This window comes from Dama dama, chromosome 29 (genome assembly GCF_033118175.1).
Source record: "Dama dama isolate Ldn47 chromosome 29, ASM3311817v1, whole genome shotgun sequence".
Taxonomy (NCBI): domain Eukaryota; kingdom Metazoa; phylum Chordata; class Mammalia; order Artiodactyla; family Cervidae; genus Dama; species Dama dama.
Window position 1 is genome coordinate 62,681,575 of NC_083709.1, and position 7,340 is coordinate 62,688,914.

At 44.3% G+C, this 7,340-nt stretch overlaps 1 long non-coding RNA gene across 1 annotated transcript; it reads right to left on the minus strand.

Moving 5' to 3' along the window:
* Positions 1–3,598: 3,598 nt before the first annotated feature.
* LOC133048922 (uncharacterized) lies at positions 3,599–4,983 on the minus strand. The gene is made up of 3 exons (XR_009691148.1): positions 4,875–4,983; positions 4,553–4,625; positions 3,599–4,455 (listed from the first exon to the last, which is right to left on the minus strand). It is a non-coding gene; the product is annotated as an uncharacterized LOC133048922 (long non-coding RNA).
* Between the last annotated feature and the right edge of the window lie 2,357 nt (positions 4,984–7,340).

Genomic DNA, 7,340 nt, shown 5'->3' on the forward strand with positions numbered 1-7,340 from the left:
ATTCAATAATTCATACTTTTATGGGGATGCACACCTGGAATGCAGAGATGGGGACTACTGAAAAAGCAGCTCTTTTGGATTCTAAATACTTTCAGAACAGCTAACTCCAATGGAAATCTCTTCAAATCTGGTAAGAATTTCAAGGTCTCTGGGCCCTACACACTCAGCTTACACACTATAAGCCAGTGATCTGTGTGGAAATGCTTGGATGAAATTAGAATGTTCATAATGCATCTTTAGTGGTGGAACATCATTTGCAGACTGACAAGTCCCATTAGAAAATGTACACCCCTCCACCCCCACCCTTGGCTTAATGTGTGGCAAGGGAAAGGACTGATGCAAAAATAATACCTCTTCATGAGTTAAGATCAATTGTAGAAAAAATTAAAGAAGAATTATGTATTTTCAAGGAAATGAGTAATGGAGAAATCTCTGGACGGCTTCTGGCAACTTTGATATCTGCAGGGAGTTGCAGGGATGAGAGAAAGAGATCTGCTTCTCCAAGGTGTGTACTAAGAAACAGAACAAGACAAAAACAAACATGAAATGACAACCAGAAAACCCCTTTAAACCTGAAAGGAAGACTTGCCTTTAAAGTGGAATGTCAATCATTTTCTCACTCACTTCCCTTTTTTATTGACTGTTACTACCAGCCATGGTTAGTTTCTTTTCAGATATTTTCTGAATAGAGAAAATCTCATTTTGAAAAGCATAAATGTATCTATTATTACCTGTATCATACCCTGTATCTATTATTCTGCAGTTTTGTTTGTAATCTAATATATTTTATTTTATTTGTCTTTTAATTGAAGGATAATTGCTTTACAGAATTTTGTTGTTTTTCTGTCAAATATCAACATGAATCATCTAATGTATTTTAGACCTGAAGATTTCCTATAATCTTTCATTCAGTTGTTTAATGTTCTATGTATATTTAATGACATAATTTATATAACCTATCCCTGTTAACCTTTAAATGTCTTTCATCTGGTACTATTATAACAAACCACAGTTGATATCCTTGTGCATATATTTTTGTGCACTAAAGCAAATCTATCAGAGGGCTAAATTCATAGAAGTATAATTCCTGCATCAAAGAATACATGCATATTTTTTATCTTGTTAAAGTGTTTTATTTCAGGTTTAAAGCGTTCTTTGGAATCAATAGCAGAAAATGAGAAATATATAAAACTAAGTACTGGTAAAGGTAACAAGAAAAGAAATAGAGTTGGTTATAAGCAAGTAAAAAGATAAAATATCCTCATAATTAAAGAAATGAAAATTAAAAGAAGATACCATTTTACCAATAAGCCTGATTCCACATTTCATTGGAGAAGATGGGGAACCCAGCACAGGATGTGCTGTTGGTGGTGGTGCAAGCAGTCATCCCTTATTTTGGAAGATGCTTCAGCAATAGCTCTGTCAATATTTTTACTCCTAAATGCCCTGCCATTGGCCTGGACCTATGATTAGGACACATGATTAGAGAAGCTCTTTGGACACTGATTTGGCTTCCCTTGTGGCTCTGGTAAAGAATCCGCCTGCGATGTGGGAGACTTGGGTTTGATCTCTGGGTTGGGAAGATCCCCTGGAGAAGGGAAAGGCTACCCACTCCAGTATTCTGACCTGGAGAATTCCGTGGACCGTATAGTCCATGGGGTCACAAAGAGTCGGACACGACCGAGCGACTTTCACTTTCCCTTTAGACACTGATTATATTTTTCAGTTTCAAAGGCTGTCTGACTGACCTCATTATGGATCGATTTACTAGTTTGAGTCTTAAGTCTTTTTTTTTTATTATTAATTTATTTTTGATTGTGCTGGGTCTTCGTCGCGGCCTGTTGACTTTCTCTAGTTGCCGTGATTGGGGCTACTCTTCACTGCGGCACACGGGCTACTCACTGTGGGCCCCCCTGACGCAGAGCGCAGGCTGTGGGTGGGCCGGCGTCAGTAGTTGCAGCACGTGGGCTCGGAAGCTGGGGCTCACAGACTGTAGAGAGTGGGCTCGGTACTTGTGGCGCATGAGCTCTGTTGCTCTGTGGCCTGTGGAATCTTCCTGAACCAGGGATCTAACCCGTGTGCCCTACATTGGCAGGTGGGTTCTTGTCCACTGTATCACCAGGGAAATCCTAAAGGTGTTTTTTTTTTTTTTTTTAATTCATCTAATTAATATTTATTAGGCATCTACTATGTGCCAGTGGGAAAACAGTCGGGGGGCACAGTGATGATTAGCAGTGGAGGGACAGACAAGGCTTCCGCTCTCACAGAATGTACATGCTAATGGAGGAATTTAGCAGCAAGCAGATATATCTGATGTATAGCAGAAGATGACAAATACTGTGGTGGGAACAAAACAGAAGTGGTGGTGGTGAGTGCCTGGAGGGCTATTCTATAGGATGCCAGAGAGTCTTTCTGAAGAGGTGATATTTAAGCTGAATGATGAATGATAGGAAAGAGGTGGCTATGCAAAGACCCGGAAGGGGCCCACCAAGCAAGGAACACAGCATGGGCAACGGGCCTGGGCAGGCAGGGACCAGTGTTACGTAGGGAATTGTGGTGGTGGTTTAGTCACTCACTTGTGTCCAACTCTTTGTGACACCACAGACTGTAGCCCGCCAGGCTCTTCTGTCCAGGGAATTCTCTAGGCAAGAATACTGGTGTAGGTAGCCATTTCCTTCTCCAGAGGATCTTTTCTACCCTGGGATGGAACCCAGGTCTCCTGCATTGCAGGCAGATTCTTTACCAACTGAGCCACCAGGGAAACCCTGAATTGTGTCCTCCCAAAATTCGTATGTTAAAGCCCTAACCCCGAAGGCGACTGTATGTGAAGAAAGGGCCTTTAAAGAGGTACGCAAGGTTAATGAGGTCATAAGCTCAGGGCTCTAATCCAGTATGACTCGTATCCTTGTAAAAAGAGGGAGACACTAGTCATGTGCATGCCATGAAGGAAGGCCAAGTGAGGATGCAGTGAGAAGGCAGCCCTCTACAAGCCAAGGGAAGAAGGCTTAAGGAAACCCATTTGGTTTGGGTTTCCAACCTCCAGAACTATGAGAAAATAAATACCTGTTGGTTAAGCCACTAGTCTGGTATTTTGTCATTGCAGATTGAGTATACTAAGACAACCAGTGTGGCTGAAGCTCAGTGTCCAAGAAGTAAAAGCAAGGCCATGGAGTTTGAGATGTAGGCAATAGCCAGCCTCAGGATGACAGAGCTTTGAGGGCCAAAGTTAAGACGCTGGGTTCCATTCTAAGTATAAAGCGATGTGGGGGTACACTTAAAAACCTTGCTCTGATTGCTTTGATGAGAGTGAAATGGAAGGGATAAACACTAGAGAGGACACGAAGAAGCCTTCACAGAACGCCCGAAGGAAGAACAGATAATGCTGTTGGCTAGAGCGTAGAGATGGACACTGAGAGGTGAACAGAGGGGGATATAGTTTTCTGTGAGGGAAGCCAAGGGGAACCCTCCCCAGGGGTGTACCAAGAGGTGGTAGGGGTGATCCATCTAAAAAGAGATGCACTGTCTCATTAATAACATTGAGCAAAAGTCCTCTGCTTTTTATTGTCATCATGTACTGGTAATTCCAGACAACGTCCATGATAAAGCCTTCCTCCTGGCAAGCTTGGAAATCTGTTAGCATCTCCCACCACCCACCTGCCTTGGTCCAGAGGCTGGGAGAGGGAGTGTGAGCCTAGTAAGTGCACTCACTGGTGCAATAAAGCTGAGAGTCTCAAGTTCTTCACTGTAAGACTGTGACTTCCCCTCCCTTCCTAAGGAGAGCGGATAATGGTGTGAGTGGACAAGGCAACAGAATCCCTTCTGCCAGCACTTTTCCACAGGATGGAAGAGGGCAGATCCCTCCTTTGTACCTGAGGCTCCTCTGTCCATGGGATTCTCCAGGCAAGAAGACTGGAGTGGGTTGCCATCTCCTTCTCCAGGGGATCTTCCCGACCCAGGGATCGAACCCGGGTCTTCCGCATTGCAGGCAGACGCTTTAACCTCTGAGCCACCAGGGAAGCCCCCTTCAAAGTGAAGTCAACTGCAATTCAAACCTTTAGACAAATGGTCAAGGCCATGGTCAACCATGGGCAAGGCTGTCCCCTGAGGAAGGGGGGCCAGCAGCATGTCAGGGCAGCCTAGCTCCTCTTGGGCCACTGCCAACACCCACCAAAGCTGAGGATCATCTCTTGGCACAAGTGGGCTATGTAGTCCAGCTTCTATGAATACAGGGACATACAAGGACACTGTATATGTTGTATGTGCTTAGTCTCTCAGTCGTGTCCAATTCTTTGTGACTGTAGCCTGCCAGGCTCCTCTGTCCATGGGATTTTCCAGGCAAGAATACTGGAGTGAGTAGCCATTGCTTTCTTCAGGGGATCTTCCCGACCCAGGAATTGAATTCAGGTCTCCTTCATTGCAGGCAGATTCTTTACGGTCTGAGCCACCAGGGAAGCCCTGAAAGGACGTTAAGTTGTTTTAGAGGCCATGTTGAGTTTTAGGCTGAATTCTTAATCTCAAGCGATACACAAGCACAATAGCCAAAACAGCTCACCAGAGATTATGGAATGGATGAATAATACAGTATTGATTCCCCAGGTGTGAACAATGGATCACTTCTTAAAGTCCTGGAAGGAATTAAAGTTAAAAGTGAAATCCAGATAGATATCACCTTTCCCTTATAAACTAAGACTCTGAATTCTAAAATGCCTCCCCTTCTGTTTCCTGTTCCGCTCAGAGTTAGAGCCTCACTCAGCTGCCTCAGCCAGCACTGTCTTCCTGGGAAGCTGCCCCGGTGGCTCTGTCCTCCTCAACATGGATCCACCCACCCTCAGGACTCTCGGGTGCCCCATGCCCCCAATGAGTTAGAAACTTACCTTGAGTCCTGAGACGACTGATCAGAGCCATCAATCAATACAAATAGCACTTATGGACGATCCCAGAAACAGCATTTCACAAATAGAAGCAATGTTCCCCTCTCTTTTTGAGCCAGCAATGGATCAAAGCTGAGACTTGGTGGAGGAAGTAACACAGAGAAGAGAAAGTATGAGGGGAAAAAAAAAAGTCATTTTGTCTTTAGATTTGTCAGGATGCCAGTTACTCTTTGCCAGCTGTCTGGAGTATACAACATGTTCACTTAAACTCAATTGGGAAAATTTTCCATCATGAGCTTCAACATACTGCCATATGCTTCTCCCTAAGCCTTACATAAGGCCAGAGCTTCTCGCCTGAGCCACAGCCGTTGGAACTTTCTTCCTCAGAATTCTGAGAAGAAGTAAAGACCCCTGTTTGCTGCATGCTTGTCCCACCAAACTTGCTGTAGCTATGGATTCCTTTGGTTGTCAGCTCTTTTTGTTGACATTCCTTTCATTGACAGCTCTTTGGCTGTCGAAATCCCTTGTACCTGTGGTTTGGTCCCCCTGCCTCGGTGGACCCTCCAAGCATTTCCTTGTCTGATTTTTTCCCTTAATTCCCCAGGCTGTGAATAAATTTAACTGCTCAGGAAGCAGCACAAAAATCCCTTGTTAAGCACCCATTTCCTGGTACATTAAGACCACAAATGGGTGGACAAATGGGGAAAACCAAATATCCTCTGTGTCTCTTATGTCCAGCTCTCCAAAGATATCATGCATTCATGTCTCTGCACATATCCCAGGCCTTTTTGAGGTGAAGTTCTGTACATTTGAAAAGAACTCTACTCTTTCCAGGGCTGTGGGTATGTCAAGAACTGTGTGAGACCCTGAACTCTTACGTGAGGTGACCCAGAGAAGACTTTACCAATGTCAGATGAGAAATCTTTATCTCTGCTCTCCACCAGACCCCTGCTCATTCATTCTGAGGCCCCAAATCAATAGTGTGCTGCTTTTAGTGATAATTCCTCCTGTGGCTGCCCACCTAAGGATTTCTAGCATGGATGCAGGTAATTTTCAATTGCTGGGGACTGCGATTGCTAAGTCCAGATTCCTTGGCCCTGACATCCCAAACTTGTAAGAGGTGGAGGAATTGGTACAGAGGGAGAAGGATGTGGTCTGAGTCTCAGTCGCTGTAAGAAATGGGACAGGAAAGGAGTCAGTGCTTCTTCTGAGTGTGTAAAAGTGAAAAAGGAAGCGGATGGCTTAGTTTCTGCTTTGGAAACACGGTGTCTTAGTCCATTCCAGCTGTTTTAATGAATTACCATAGTCTGAGTGGCTTATCAGTGCCAAATATTTCTTTCTCATGGTTCTGGAGGCTGAAAGTCCAAGATCAAGGTGCTGGGAGAGTTGGTAGCTGGTGAAAGCCTGCCTTCATCTATGGCTGCAGACTCACACAGTGAAGGGATGAACTGGCTCCCTGGGGTCCTTGTATTAAAATAAGAGCACTAATCCCAATTGAGAGGGCTCTGCCCTCTTGACCTAATCATCTTCCAAAAGCCTCATCACTTAATACCATTACTTTGGGGGTTAGGATTTCAACATATGATTTTTGAGAGGACACAAAGATTCAGAGAACATGGCAATCCTGGATCTTACTATACGTGGTCAAATGAATGTTTGGTCCTCTGATCCAAACAACTCCATAAGCAAGGACTAGAAGCTTGCTGCAAAAGGCAGGTTGTGGGTGCCACTGGGCGGGCATGTCTGGGCTTGGAATTTGAAAGATGATACTGGTCTTTTTTTCAAATTAGGAGATACAGTGACTGTGAATTAGTAAATTAGCAAAATATGAACCATTGAATATCAGGCTCTGATTATGTGGATTGGCTACCACTTTTCTCATGAGAGAGAGAAACTTGGAGAAAGAGAAGGGATGGGAGAGCACCTAGTATTTATCATAATATAATACTTGTGGTATTTGTGCAGAGCGCCAGATAGAGAGGTGTGAGTAGTGTATCAGTCAGGATCCCAGCTAAGAAGGAGAACCAGCAGAGCGTGTGTGTGTGTGTGTGTGTCTGTGCGTGTGCGTGCGTGTCAGTGTAAAATGATATTTATTGGAAGAAATTGGCTTATGTGATTGTGGGGACTGCAAGTGATTGCGAGGCAAGTCTGCACTCTCCAGGGTGGGCCATCAGGAAGGACAGGTTGAAAACTCTGGAGCAGAAGCTGATATTTCATTTCACAGGGGAGTGTTTTTTTCCCTTACTCAGGGAAGCCTCTGTCTTGCTGTTCAGGCCTTCCAACTGCCTGGGTCAGTTGCATCCAGATTATCCTTTCCAAAGGATAGCCATCTTCTTTACTTAAGAGTTAACCGGTTATGGACATTAGTCACATCTACAGATATCTTTGAAGCAACACCTAGATTAGTGTTTGACTAGCTCGGTACTAGAGCCGAGCCAGTTTGACACGTAAAACGTAAGGGGAAATGTC